The 15,588-nt window shown below is 39.7% G+C and overlaps 1 long non-coding RNA gene across 1 annotated transcript; it reads right to left on the minus strand.

Moving 5' to 3' along the window:
* Positions 1 to 1,245: 1,245 nt before the first annotated feature.
* LOC115287247 lies at positions 1,246 to 13,943 on the minus strand. The gene is made up of 2 exons (XR_003906367.1): positions 13,891 to 13,943; positions 1,246 to 1,372 (listed from the first exon to the last, which is right to left on the minus strand). It is a non-coding gene; the product is annotated as an uncharacterized LOC115287247 (long non-coding RNA).
* Positions 13,944 to 15,588: the final 1,645 nt, after the last annotated feature.

Here is a 15,588-nt window from a genome sequence, read left to right on the forward strand (position 1 = left end):
GAGAGAGAGAGAGAGAGCACAACTAGGAGAGGGGCAGAGAGAGAGGACTTCAGGCTCTGAGATGTCAGCCCAGAGCCCAAGGTGGGGCTTGAACTCACAAACTGTGAGGGATCATGACCCAAGCCAAAGTCAGACACCCAACCAAATAAGCCACTCAGGTGCCTCCAAAAACCACTCTTCAGAGGCCAGATCTAGAAACAGGGACCTGGTCAGTGTGAAGCACCCGTGAGGAGCTACCGGTCCAGCTCTGGGAATTGCAGACCTTTACAAAGTCTTGAGACCTGGCCACATTCCCTCCCCTTGGCAGCCAACCTGCTCTTCCAGTGGGGCTGTGTGGGGAAGGATCCCAGAAGCTTTCTGACTTTACCTGCTCTTGATGGGTTTGTCTACCATGTACAAGGACACCACCTCAGGGACAGCTTCTGACCTTGAGGGTTCTGTGGTTACCCCCATAAAGCACACACACTGGCCAGTAGGAAGGTAAAGTGATTTTGCCTTGTTCCCTCACTATTCTGGAGCCTAGGTAATGGGCATGAGAGGCATCCTGAGCGACTAGTGCAGCCAACAATCTGCAATCCATTGTACATTCATTTACTAAGTGCTAGCCTTTGAGACCCTGCAGACTTGCCTTCAGCTTGGCTCTGCCCTGTGCCAGTTTTACCATCTTAGGCAAAATACTGAATCCTTCTAACTCTATGATTTGGGAATATAATACTATCTCCCAATTAGGGTTATTGTAAAGATTAGGTAAGATAATATATGTGAGTTTCCCAATATACTATCCACATAAGGAAGAATAGCTAACGCTAGTAGTAATGTATCTGGACTAGGAGTGACTGGCTCAGTCAGTAAAGAATATGACTCTTGGTCTCTGGGAAGTGAGTTCAAGACCCACATTGGGTGTAGATCTTACTTAAAGTTTTTTTTTTTAATATTTCTGGACTAGGCTCAGCTCCCATGGTGTCAGCTGCTTTTCTGGCTCCCAAAGGTAGAAATTCAAATATGGTTCATAGTGGAAGCCCTCTGACTCACAAGACCACCCTCAAGGTCCTGCACTTGGGGCCTGGTGGTCTTCATCACCTACAGTGCATGTTTCTTCATGGTTCTCAGCTCCTTCTGAATGGAGGCCTGTGGTTTCCCTTGGAGCACCTGTACCCCAGACTTCACCTTTAAGTTCTGAAGACTTCTCTTTTACCTTCCATTGCCTATCTGGGGATTGCAAACAAGGCAGTATTTCAAAACAGGTTATGAAGATGCTGATTCATCAATCAGAGTAAAACTCAGGACAGACTTCAGGGCTCCCACAGCCCCAGGCATATTGGCTTTTCAGGAACAGTTCTCCCTCAGGGATGGATCGTCAGCTTCTTATAACCTAAGGAAAGGAAGAAGTCCATTGAATCTTAAGGGACCAAGGTCTCTAATCAATCACCATCAGAAGTCAGCATCCTTTGCCTCTATTCCCTCACCGGGATCAACTTTATAAGACTCAGGTCTACAGGAAGCTGAACCTATCTCCTAGACTGGATTAGAGAAGGTGACAATGTTGAGATGGTTTCTTAGAAAATCTCTAAGTCCCCAGACACACAATGTCTACTCATACAACACCTCCACCATCGTTAGTAGCTATCCATTGCAGAACAAAATATCATTTCTAATATCCTTCATATAATTATCAAACTTCTTAAGTATTTGTTCCCTCTGGAGAGTAGATTCCTGACTACTAAAATTTCTGTTTAGGGAACTCTATTATTTCTATCTGCCCAGAGGATATAGGTAAAAAGGAACACATACTTTTTATGCTGTTCCTACTAAGGTATTTAAAGCAAATGATAGAGAGTAGAGTCATTTATGTATATTTTTTCATATGAAGTATTTTCTAGGATATATGTCATATACATCATTTAAGATATATATTATATAGATGAATAGATAAGAAGAAAAATGCATGTTTAGGAAGAAAAATATTCTTTTTTACATGTATGTGTCTACGTATACATGAACGCACACAGATAAACACATGTACACACGCATACACATACAAAGCAAGAATTGCTCAGTCAAAAGATATGACTGTTTTTGAGGATCTTGATTCACGCTATTGAAGCACCTTACGGAAGGGTTGTGTCATGATGCGGTGCCACAAAAATGTAAGAATAGATGTTTCACTGGATAACACTGTGCATTGTCATTTAAAGAGATACGTGCTAATTTATAGATGAAAATAATAACTCCTTTTAATTCCTGCATCGTAAAGAAAAACAGAAGGCAAGATTGTATGGCTTTTATGCATTACCTGATTAGCAGCATTTTGTCTTCTTGCCAATAGTTGGATTTCGTACTATTATTTTTTAGGGTTCTATTGTTTTCTTATGAACTGACACACGCTTCAGAATATTGCTGCCAGGGGCGCCCGGGTGGCTCAGTCGGTTGAGCGTCTGACTATGGCTCACAGTTCGTGGGTTTGAGCCCCATGTCAGGCTCCATGCTGACAGCTTAGAGCCTGGAGCCGGCTTTGGATTCTGTCTCTCTCTCTGTACCTCCCCTGCTCACTCTCCATCTCTGTCTCTCAAATATAAAATAAAACATAAAAAAAATCTTGCTGCTAGACCTGGCCTGACGCCATCTTGTGCTCAGCGGGAAATGCCAGGAGTTGGTCGCTAGAGGCACAGCTCCAATTCCGACAGAGGCTTGCCTGGTCCCAGGGCTTGTCTCCACCGGTCGCAGGGCCCTCCTTTCCAACATGCCTGGGAAACGGCACGTTAGACAATGTCTGTGTGGGGTCTGAGGCAACTCAGAGCCAGGACCCACATTAAAACAGCGCTTAATTACTACGGGTCCTGGAACTGTCTCATAAATAATTTCTCATTTAACCTCAAAACACTCTTATTAGACAAGAATCAAGTATAATTATGATATTGACATTTTGCAGATGAAGCTGCAAGGGTAGAGTGAGATCCATGTGCATTAAGTCAAGTAGAGGTCAAACCCAGTCTTAGACTCAATACTATTATTTTATGATAATATGGAACACTCCATTTATCTGTCACCACCGGGAGGGCGAGGCAGTCACTTCAGTTCATTTTCCATTAAATAAAAATTACCCCTTTAAATACCCATTTTTAAAAACCTTTCATGGAACTTTCAGGAAAAATACAACTGATTGATCATACACACTTTCTTTTCTTCCTCTTGAAGAGCTACTAAAATGATAAAATTTTTAAAGGCATAAAACACAGCATGAAGAGAACACCAGAGATGAAAAATTCAAATAAATTCTTGAAAGAGAAGCAGGGGGTGGAGGGGTGTTGAGAGAGACTGAGAAAAAATGTAGGAAATTTGTAACTGTTGAATCAGGACATACAAGGCCTCAAGTGAGCAGTACTACTTAGATTGTGGCCTGTGGACTGGTGACAACAGCCATTTGTTAGGAAAGTAAATCTGCGGACCCCGCACCAGACCTACTGAGTCTGACTCTGTGAGTGGGGCTTGGAATATGTATTTAACAGGCTCAGGTCACCCCTCTACACAGTCAGGTTTGAGAACCGTCAGCCTAGAGGACACCTAGATGATACAACTGAGGAAATTGTTTGCCTTCTGAATCCCAGAGGGGCTTGGAATTTGCAAGTACCAGAGTGAGAAAGACCGAAGACCCAGGAAAATAAGCTCCCTCCTGTCAATCTTGGGGCCCAAGGCAACTGCACATGTGGGGTCCCCCAAGCCCCGGCTGGCACCCCCTTCTTAACCCTCCCCCCATCCAGCTTCCTGTTTTGCACCACTCAGGGCCTCCTAAGCACATGCACAGTCAGCTCAGTTGACACACTGTTGCTTGATTTATACATAAATGGTGCTTCTTGGCTGCCATTCAAGGCCTGGGGGCGGGGAGGCCCAAGTAGTGCCTGGAAGGAGGAGCATTAGGGCTGAGTGGGCAGGGAATTCTGGAGTCCCAGTTACTCAGAGCATGGTCTAGAAGGAGGACTAAATATTGGATGGATCCCTCCTTGGCCCCACAAAGTCCTTGCCCAGTGGGGGGGGGGCAGCTGAGGCCGGAAAAGACAGAGCGGGAGCCTCCCATGTCACAGGGATCGGGGCAGAGGCTGAAGGACATGGCTGGGAGAACGAACAGAGAAACACCATGGCGTTATGAACTGAGGGATTAATTGAAATCACATGCATGGAGCACTTGGCATTCCTTAGCCCCTCCATAGCCTTGACTTCCAGGATATTCTTTCCTAAGCTGAGAAATTGGATATCTTTTAGGAAAAATAACTGCATTTTCTCTTTTAGAGAGCTCCCTAAAAAATAGCCATGCACTTCCAGCCTGATGGTCCTGGGCCACCTCCTGAGAGATGAACACCTTGCCTACTGGCACAAAGCCCCAAGGCAGCTCTTGGCTGTCTCGTCTAAGATACAAACAGAACTAAAGGTCAAGAGACAGCTGAGGATTTTCAGCCCTGGAAAAGAGAAGATGGTGAGAAGATAGAATAAAATAATCTCATGGAAAACCATAACAGATAAAAAAAATCTAAGAGAACATAAGTAAAACCCTAATTAGAATTCTCTGAGATAATAGGAATAATTAGCATTCATAAAGCCTGGGTGGCTCCGTTGGTTTGAGCATCTGACTCTTGATTTCGGCTCAGGTCAAAAATCGTGGAATCGTGGGATCGAGACCCATGTCTGGCTCCATACTGGACATGGAATCTGCTTAGGATTCTCTCTCTCTTTCTCTATCTCCCTCTCTGTCTCTCTCTCCCTCCCTCTCTCTCTCTCTCTCTCTCTCTCCCCTTCTGCCCCTTTCCCCCACTTGTACTCTCTCTCAAATACATATATAAATAAATAATTAAACAACAAATTATATTAAAAATTATAAGATTGGAAAAAGCCAAGCAGGAAAGAGTGTCTAACATGAGGACTCAGGGGGCGCCTGGGTGGCTCCGTCGGTTAAGCGTCCGACTTCGGTTCAGATCATGATCTCGCAGTTCATGGGTTTGAGCCCTGCATCGGGTTATGGGCTGACAGCTCAGAGCCTGGCACCTGTTTCAGATTCTCTCTTTCTCTCTCTGCCCCTCCCCTGCTCACGCTCTGTCTCGCTCTCTCAGTAATGAATAAATGTTAAAAAAAAAAAAAAAACCCAGAACACCCAAGAATGAGTTCTAGAAAGATCAGAGAAACAGAGGAGGAAAATTATCAAAGAAATAGTACAATGGGGATTTCCAGAGGGAGGGTAGTCAATGTCCAGATTGGAAGGCCTTCTCTATTGTTAATTAAAATAACTAGAAAAAGATCAAAATAGAGACATACCATCATAGAATTCCAGAACACCAACGATAAAAAGATGTTTTCAGAGAGGAAAAAAAATAGGTCTCTTCGATGAGAAATGACCATATATTTTATCAGCAATATTGGATGCTAGAAGGCAGTGGGCCAATTCCCTCAAAATACTAATGAAAAACTATTTTCAATGAACAATTCTCCACTAACCAAACTATGAGTCATCTCTTAGATCAAGTGATCTCTTGAGTAAGATCAAGGCCTTTTCAAACAAGCATCACCACAGAAGAAGACACATGGGGATTGTATTATTATTATTAGGTGAACACCCACTTCTTCTCCCCTCTGCTGTGAAGAAACATATTGTCAGAGGCTTCAAGTGTGCTTGTGAGGTTAACTTCGGCCTCCTAAATTTGCCTTCTCCCATTAAAAGCAAGCCTCAGGCAGTGCTGCTTTTTCAATCTGGATAGAGGAACAGGGAATTTGAACCCATCCCACAGCCTGGAGACAAGGCAGATGGCGCTGAGTGGTTTCAATGGCAAAGAGAGTCTAGATACAATGGAAAGCTTGAAGAAAAAAGAGTCGCAAAACGACAAAAGGAAGACAGTAGGAAACACTAAAACAAAACAAATCTTACAAGAAAGTACATGTAATCATAAAACAATAAGTGACTCGACTATTAACAATATTTATAGTCCTTACTGATTTAACTGTAATAGCCATATGCCATATAACCATATTGAGTAGAGGTCAAGATTCATTCTCCCCCATACAAATAGCCAATTGTTTCAGCACAATTTGTAAGACATTTCCTTTGCTCTCTGAATTGCCTTGGCAGCTTTGTTGAAAATCAATTTACTTTATATGTGGGGGTCTCTTTCTGGGCCCTCTCTTCTGTTCCATTGATCTATCATTATGTCAATACCATATGTGATTACTGTAGTTTTATGATAGGTCTTGAAATCAGGGCTCAGGATTCAACTTTGGTTACCATTTCTTTAGATTGTTTGGTTACTCTAGGTCTTTGCATTTCCACATTTCTTTTAGAATCAACTTATCAATTTCTATGTCTATCAGACACTGCAGGTCTGATAAGGATCATGTTTAATCTATAGATCAGGGCAAGGAAAACCAACGTGTTAACAAAGTTGAGTCTTCCAGTCTATGGGAATGGTATCTCTATTTATCTAAGTGCTAAGTTACATCAGATGTTTTGTGTTTTCAGGGTAGAAGTCTTGCATGATTCTTGTTTAATTTATTCTTGCATTTTTTATATTTGTGGATGCTGTTAAAAACGAAGGGGGTCTTTAAGCTTTATTTTCCAATTACTTGCTGATTTTTTTATACTGACCTTGTATCTAGTGACCTTTCTAATACCACTTACCAAGTCTAGTATCTTTTTTTAAGGATTCATAAAGTTTCTTATGTAAACAATTATTTCATCTATGAACATTTTACTATTTCTTCTCCAAATGTGTACTCTTTCCCTTTACCTGTTGCCCTGGATAATACCAGAAGTGATAAGAGCCAGAAGTGATATCCTTGCCTTGTCCCAATCTTCAGGGGAAAGTATTCAATATATTGCCATCATCAGCATTAGGGATAATAGTTGCATAGTATTTTCACAGACATCTTTGATCAGCTTGAGGTTTCCTTCCATTCCAATTCTGAGAATTGTTAAAATCATAAATGAATGTGGAATTTTGACAATCTTTCCCACCTCTGTTGTGGTTATCATGTTATTCCCCTTCTCTTGGTCATTGTGATTTCTTCGATTTTTAATTTTTGAACTAACATCACATTTCTGAAATAAATTCTACTTGGTCTTGGAGAGATTTGCTAAATTTTGTTAAGGATTGCTTTGTGTTCATGTAATAAAACATATTAACCTGTAATTTTATTTTCTTGTGAGAGCTTGTTGAAGTTTGATATTAAGGTTATGTTGGCCTTAGGAAGAAATTGTGGGGTTTTCCTTTCCTCTCTATTTTCTAAAAGGCTTTGAAAGACAGTTATTACTTATTCCTTTATATATTTGGCATAACTGACTAGTGAGCATAAAGTTTTCTTTGTGGGAAAGTTTTTTATTATCAATCTAATTTTTAAAATAAATAGGACTACTTCCATTTCCTATTTCTTTTGAGTCAGTTTTAATAAGTTGTGTTTTATTAGAATATTGTCTGTTACCTCTAAGATGTTGAATTTAAGCATATTATCCTTGATGGCTACAGAATTTATAGTCATATTTCCACTTTCCTTCCTCATGCTAGTAATTTGTGTTTTCTTTTTTCCCCTTAATCAATCATCCATTAGTTATCAGTTTCATTAGTCCTTAAAAAAAACTGATTATTGGTTTTGTCGATTTCCTCTATTATTTGTTCTTATTTAATAATTTCTGCCCATATTTTGCTTTTTCCTTTTCAGTGGTTTTAGTTTGGTTTCCTTCTTCTTAGATGAAGACTTAGATCATTGATTTTAAATCTTTCTTCTTTTCTAATATAAGCATTGGAAACTAAAAATTTTTCTCTAAGTACTATTTCTCCTATATCTAACAAATTTTACATACTATCATTTCATTATCATTTAGTTCAAAGTATTTTATACCTATGATTCTTTTTGACACACAAGGTAAGAAATATTATTTAATTTTAAAGCATTTTGGGATATCATTTGTTATCAATTTTTATCTTCATACAATTTGTTATCAATTTGTATCATTGTTATCATTTGTATCTTCATAGCCTTATAAATTTTCATCCAGTTGCTCTATCCATTACTAATAATGGAGGCTTAAGATTTCTAAGATTAATTTCCTTATCTCATTCTGTTAAGTTTTACTTTATGTATTTTTAAGCTCTATTATTATGTTTACATACAATTACATTTCTTTTGTCTTCTGATGAAATGGTCTTTATTATTAGTAAGTATTTCTCTTTATTTCTGGCAGTCCTCTTTGTTTTGAAATTTATTTCCCCTGATATTCTTATGCTTAGCTGTTTAAATGGTGCAGCTTTTTTTTTTTTAAATTCTTTTTCTTTATATTTGAAGCATTTCTCTTTTAGATAGTATAAACTTGGATCTTAATTTTTATACAAACTGTTAGAGCCTCTCAAAGTCCCTCAAACTACAACATTGAATTCAGAGTCTTGGCTTACTGTACTCATGTCAACAAATTTGTGTTTGACTACTATTACATCCCTTTCATCCTGATCCAAACTTTTAGGATCCTTTCTTATATGTGTTGAAAGGATTTTTTTTATTATATAGTCAACAAACCTTGGGTTCATTTTCTGTGTTACATCCTTATGGGTCACACTTTGAAATGACTCCCTAGGGGACCTGATGGGTCTTGAGTCTGGATATAGCTCTAAAAGTAATGCATGGTTTTAGGGATAGGTCTGGAGGAAGATCAGCATTGTCCTGCAAGACAAGAGATGCCATCACAGATTCTTTAAGGAAAGGAAGACTAATCTTAGATAGGACAAAACAATATGCAGCCAGTAACAAACAAATCGTGGCAAAATATGGGAGTTCAAGGTCCTTGGCTTCATTTGAGTCTATTTATATTTCATCATTCCAAATTTTGCTGTTCTAATCCTTTCCAGTTAATGCCTAAAGTTAACATAAGAGATTTTGTGAGGTTATAAATTCAATTTGCATTGTAATTTAGCTACCCACAAGATTATACTTTGGGAAACCTTGCTTCTGTGCCTACCTCTGTGGGGTCTGCTACTAGGAGGCTGGAGGTAGGCTGGGTTGGGCTGTTGGATCAACAGTCAGGCAGAAGAGCTGGGACAAGTGAAGAAGACTGAGGATAAGCTGGAACTTGCTAGGCACCTCTTCTTCTGTTGTCATGGTATCAAACTGCAAAGAACTCTGGGGAGTATCAGCTGCTGCTTCACTTTTTACTCTTGAATTTCAGGCCTGCTCTTCTTCTCCTAGCAACCGTGGTCCAGAATCATGGTAATATGGTTCTTGGTTTAGCCAAGCTGACAATAGAACAACCTAACACACACACCTTAATACCACTTGTTTTGTCTTCCCAAAATTATTTCTAAAATCAGTAATAGTGATTATAGAACCGAGCCATGCAGATCTTGGTAATGAATTTTTAAGTGCTAAGTGAAAAGTTGTAGATAACTCTCAAGTATATGTGTGCGTGTGTACATATAGGTGAGTATATGTGTATATGTCTATGGGTGTGTGTATAGACATATACACACATGAAGATGAGTTACATGTAATTCCACTTGCTATTTTTCACATATTTTATATTGAACATGTATTATTTTATAGTCAGAAATTTCATAAATTACAACCAAATGAATAAGTACTTTCTTTTGCCTTTATTTGAAGTGAAATGCTCAATGACACATGTGCATACAGTTAACATTAAATTTACCCCATCAAAGCCTATGATCTGCAGTTTCTAGCATTGTAGGCATTACCAGCTGAGTACTTAATTTTGAATTTTATTGAGTTGATCAATGACTCTTTTTCTGCACTTTTTCTTCTCTACCTCCACCTTTCATTATATATCAAAGAAAAAAGCTTATTTATTTTCATAATAGCAACCCTTTCCCACATCCCTTCATAGCCTCCTTTACATAAGTGAAAACATTAACCTTCTCATTTAATGAAAATCATGGCCCCAAGGTTTTGGCACTGGACAGAGGCACAGACGGCCTTAGGAAGAGGCACAGACTGCCTTGGGATTGGCCGCCCCTGGCTGGATCTGTGCACTCTAAATCACCACAAATCAGAGCAAAATGCCTGGGTATTTAAATTTGGCTACTGAGAAAGAAGGGTAAACATCTAACAACTGTGTAGTGGTTTAATCTTTGGTTTGGAGTGGGGCTATAGGTTTCTATGCCCCTCAGGGAACGAAGGAGCTAGGCTGGCACTTAATTTCATCATGGGAATCATCTACTATGACCATCCAGGGGCCTGTGCCCGCTAGTCCCATTCCTCTGACTATATTTAGTCCATTATGAATATGGAATAACACTGAAGATGATTCACACCGACATCCCTCTGTCTAGCCTAATAACGTCAAAGTCATTAACAGCAACGTAAGTTCACCCTGACAGTGTGGTTTGGAAACCTAGCCCTCTCCAGTGCCCTCCTCTGCCGTCTTGATGTCCTGGACACAAGAACCCAGCATGCATGTCCTTCCACTCCCCAGTCACCTCCCTGCTCCGGGGTGGGGGGGCGGGTATATGTAAAGGCCAGGGAGAGAAGAAGTTGCCGCTGGCTATATGGACTGTGGATGAAATGTGGAGTCAGCTGGAGTCAGGCTCTTATCACAGGAAAACAGAGAGAGGTGAGGGTAAAATGGGAGCTAGTTGAGAGGCCTTTGCTCTTTCTCTCTGTCTCTTTCTTCCTTTCATTCTTCCTACGCATCCTGGTCAAGCGGCTGATACCCTGCAGTGATGCACTGTCATTATCTCACCTGTCAACTGTATAATGTTTTCATTTCAAAAATCTGGTCAGGATTTTTCAACAGAGGCCTTCTCCACATATTACTTCACATGTTACTCTATTAAGAGTAACTAAATAACTAAGTGAGTCATCTCCTTTTTGTCTTGATCATATTTATCTAAATAAATATGTTCTCTTCATTAGCTTTTAAACTCTGCGAGGGCAGGGACTCTGGTTTGCCCATCATTTTGTTGGCCTGGAGCAGTTAGAGAAATAGCAGTTAAATAAATGAATAAAAGGAGAAAAGAAGAAAAGAAGGAGAGGTAAAGTGGGGATGGGAAGAGAGAGAACTTGAGAAAGAAAAAACATAATCAAAAATTGATTTCACTTTACAGTAGGAGAAACAGAGGTACTGAACTAGCAAGCCATTTCATTGAGTCCTCTTGGCAAAGTCCATGTGAGTTACTGCATAGTTATACTCTGACTTTGGGGTTTCCATCCCCACCCTCAGATCACCTGTTTCTCTAAAATTAACAGTAACTATGTTGTGAGCTCACTTGTGCATGCCTATGCCTGCTTTGCCTCTCTCTGGTCTATGACAGATCTTGGCAGTCAAGTAAACCCTGGGTAATTCTGTGGTCAAGGTAGAGGACCACACAGGGACAGAAGGAGACCCTGACACCCTCTCCCTTTGTTTCTGGTGTGGACTCTCATGGTGGCCAGTCTATCTAGCCTCTCTTCAGTTATCTTCACAACAAACTATCTAGCCAAACTCTTGCAACTTAAGGCTGAAATGGGTCTCCACTCTTCAGTCACATTGCTTGGCATGTGACAGAGAGAAACCCATCATATGGCTTTATCTACTTGTGCCAATTTTCCTCTCCTTTCCTATATCACATCTAACACTTGTGCTCTAGAGGAACAAATTGTTCCCCAGCCTTCCTGGCAGGCGCTGAGTAGTCCTCTGCACCTTCCCCAGTATTAGTTTATCTCCATAAACAAAGAGAAATGGCTCAAGAAGATATGAGATCCATTGGTCCAAGGGATTTGAACTCTTCTGAGAGTATAGGCCCAGGATTTCCACCAGCAACCAAAGAAAAGAGTCAGGGGAAGACTTACGTAATTTCCTTCTTTTCTGGGCCCGGGGAGGACCTGAGAAGTTCCTCCCAACTACTTGATGCTGAAGGGCAAAGAAACTAGCTAGTAGCTTCAGTCTACTTCATAAAGGGAGAGTGAAGAAAGAAATCATTCTGTCAACTGGACTTAATAGGTATTCTGTTCCAGGTTAAATTGACAAATGGGACTATTAAACAAATGTGTGTGAACATTTGGATAAAGGAATGATTTTCTCTGGGAACCAGCATGGGATCATCATGGACACATCTTGTCAAACCCTTCTTTTGGGAAACGATATTGGCATATCAGGTGCATGTCACAGACAAGGAGAAGTTTCTACTTGCACATGCACCAAACTCAGATGGAAAAGCAAATATGAATTATGAAATAAGATTCAAAATCTTAAAACTCAATAAGTTCCAAGCTTCTTTAGTATCAATAATGTTTACTAAATATTTGTTTTTTTCCTGTGCCTTGCTCTCCACTCAAATTTTCAATTCAATTTTGGTATTACTGAGGCATAGTTTACATGCAGTAAATGTTCTTATTTAAATGCACAGTTTGATGAGTTTGGACAAATGTGTACATCCATGTAACTAGTACTATGATCAGGATACAGAGCTTCACTGCTGTTTTGATATTATGGCACAGAGATTAACTTCCTTCTCCACTGCCTGCCAGTACTTTCCATCATGGTCCAGAGATAGAAATGAACTGGATACTTGAGATGAAAAATATTTGTATTTGTTTGTTTATATTTTTAATTGTATTGGAATATACATAACATGATATCTATCATCTTAACCATTTTTAAGCTCATAGTTTAGTAGTATTAAGCATTTCCCATGGTTGTATAACCCAATCCCCTGAACTTTTTCAGAGATGGAAAATAATTTTGAATAAATTTTACTTTAGTTACCATACTGAGTTTATGAGGCATTTTCTAAGCTCCCAACAAGCCAGGTCATACAGGAGACACTTTATGTATGATCAAGAAAATGAATTCTGAAATCACATCACCCAGCTTCAAACCGAAATTTCACACGTAGGGTGTTGTTTCATCTCTAAGATACCACTAATCATGAGATTCATCATTACTACTTTAAACACTAAGATGGAAAACAATGTCACTAGTTAAACTAGGAAGCAATGCCTTCTTCATGGTTATATGTGACACGTGCTTCAGTTCTACCAGTGTCTTATTGCCTTAAAATTTCTTTTTTCTTTTTCAAGAATCTGGCCATTCTTTACAGAGCCCTGCTTGACATGTGGAAAGCAATTCTTTTGCACATATCTCAGGAATAAAGAGAAACAGCTTCAGTTTTTTATGGGCATCTTCCTTTTTAGGTCTCATAAAGGAGTTTGTAGTTATTTTGCTAGAAAATATGGAATTGTTATTCCTTCAGTAGTAAAAATTTGTGTCTCAAATATAAAATTTATGATCTGTTGCTCTATTGTCTTTTTGTCTACACAGTAACTTTTAATTTTATTTCCAAGTCATAGAATACACTTTTGAAAATATTTTAAACAGCTCTTAGGTTCAGTACATGTAACAGTGGAAGCATAACTCTATGAACAACCATGGCCAAGGTCACACATGTGCTCACAATTGCAATTATGTTAAACTGCTGTCTGGTAACCAGAAATTGTGAGACATCATTGATTGTTAAAAGGCATCCTGATTTCAGAGATGTTAAATATGAAAAAATGTGCATAATATAATCCATGAAATACAGTGTGCCCTTGGGCAGGATATTTAACTTCCTTGTGCCTCAGGCTCCTGATCTATAAAATGAGGTTAATAATAATACTTACCTCATAGAGTATGTGTGAAAATTAAATGAAACATTTAGCTCAGTAAGTGATGTATACTAAGCATCCAATAAATATTAATCACTGTTGTTATTAATATATCATCTTAGTTGTCTCCAACTATATCAGGTATCTATTGTTATTCAAGTTACTTTGAACTTATGCAACAATACAATAAGTATTTGGCTTAAAACAATAAGTATTTATTATCTCACAGTGTCTGTGAGTCAGGAATGTTGAGTGGCTTAGCTGGGTGGTCCTGGCTCAGATTACCTCATGTGGTTGCAGTCAGGAAGTCAGGAGGGGTGACAATCATCTGTAGGCTTGAATGAGGTTGGAGAATCCACCTCCCAGATGATTAACCCACATGGTTGTTGGCTGGAGGACTCAGTTCCTCATCACATGTGCCATTTCAAGGCTTCTTAAATGCCTTTATGACATGGCAGCCGGCTATCCCCAGAGCAACTGATCCAAGCGAGCAAGGAGGAAATCACAAGTGCTTTGTATCACCTAGTCTCTGAAACAGTACACAGGTGCCTCCACTTTCCATTGGAAGCAAGTCACTAAGTCCAGCCCACACTCAAGGAAGGGAATTAAGTTCTACCTCTTAAAGGGAAGAATAGTGAATAATTTGTAGGGATGGTTTAAAATCACCACATACTAGTAACTTTGGGTCAAAATAACTATCATCAGCTTCTCTTTCATCTTCTCAGTTGTGGTTACCAACTATATTAGTTACAAAACAGATAGCACATTCAAATGAGGATACTTTGAAAAGGTTTTATTACAAATGTGTGGGCAGGTGTGCAGTAGTGAGGAGCCTGGCAAGCAGAGTTGAGCAGTTACCCCCATAGGCCTGAGGGATGAGGGCAGAGAGTTCAACAGAACCCACAAGGATGGAGTCATATAGAGCAGGTTGTCTGCAGAGGAGGAGTGGTCTTTGGTCCAGGTACATAACCAGCTTGAGACAACCTCACAGGAAGAAGGTATATAGGTATCCTGATGTCTCTGTCCTGCCACTCTTCAGTTTCATGCAGGCGATGCCCAGTTAACTGAAGCCAGAGGTGTGCAAGTCCTGTTGGATGCACTACATACAGATGTGACTGCTGTAGGAGGCAGCATGGCAGAGAAAGGTGGAAGCTGAACCTGGGTAAGTAAACAGATGATATCCGGCACTATCTCTTCTCTTTCCCTCCTTGGCATCTCAGAGGACTCCATTCCATCAGCAACTTTATCATCATGGAGGGATGTCAGATTTTTTACACTCCCCCTGAAACTTAAAAGATGAGCCACCATTGGGTCTTCCTTTGAGCCTGTAAGGGAAAAATGAGGAGAAAGAAAACAGGTAAGTATCCTAAAAAAAAAAAAAATCACTGCTTCTGTGACACCATCAGGTCTTAGTTGGTATTTATAGCAGCCTTCTTCTGCCACCAATTTCTTCTTCCTCTTACCCTTTTCCAACATCTCAGATGGACAGGGTTTTTTTACTTTGGAGGGATAATCAAGCCTTAATTTCTACAGACGCTGAGTTCTTGATGGCCAAGTCTTTATTTAGTTCCCACAGAAATCCATTAGCCAGGATTATGGGGAAAGGAGCACTTAAAGGTAATCCAGTATATTCCTTCTGTTCTCAGTGTGGTGTTTCTTACTGCTTTCATAGAGCAGTGACCAATTTTCTTCTTCTGATGAATTAACCACACCCCCACCCAATGATCTCTTCTTCTTTGCTTGTTGGTTTAGAGGTAAAGGAATCCCAAATGGGCAGAAGGCAGATGTCATTTCCAGTTAATCTGAAGGAGAATTTGATTCCCTAGTGGAAACTTTTCTGCACTTGCCTTTAGAACCTCCAAAAACATAACTGAGGTCCATAGGAACAGGAAGGAGAAATTCTTCCAGTAGGTTATTAGATATAATAGTGAGAGAGACCTCTTCCATTCCAGTTCTTGACTCCTGAACCCATGTATCCTGAAT

This window comes from Suricata suricatta, chromosome 3 (assembly GCF_006229205.1).
Source record: "Suricata suricatta isolate VVHF042 chromosome 3, meerkat_22Aug2017_6uvM2_HiC, whole genome shotgun sequence".
In the NCBI taxonomy this organism is placed as follows: domain Eukaryota; kingdom Metazoa; phylum Chordata; class Mammalia; order Carnivora; family Herpestidae; genus Suricata; species Suricata suricatta.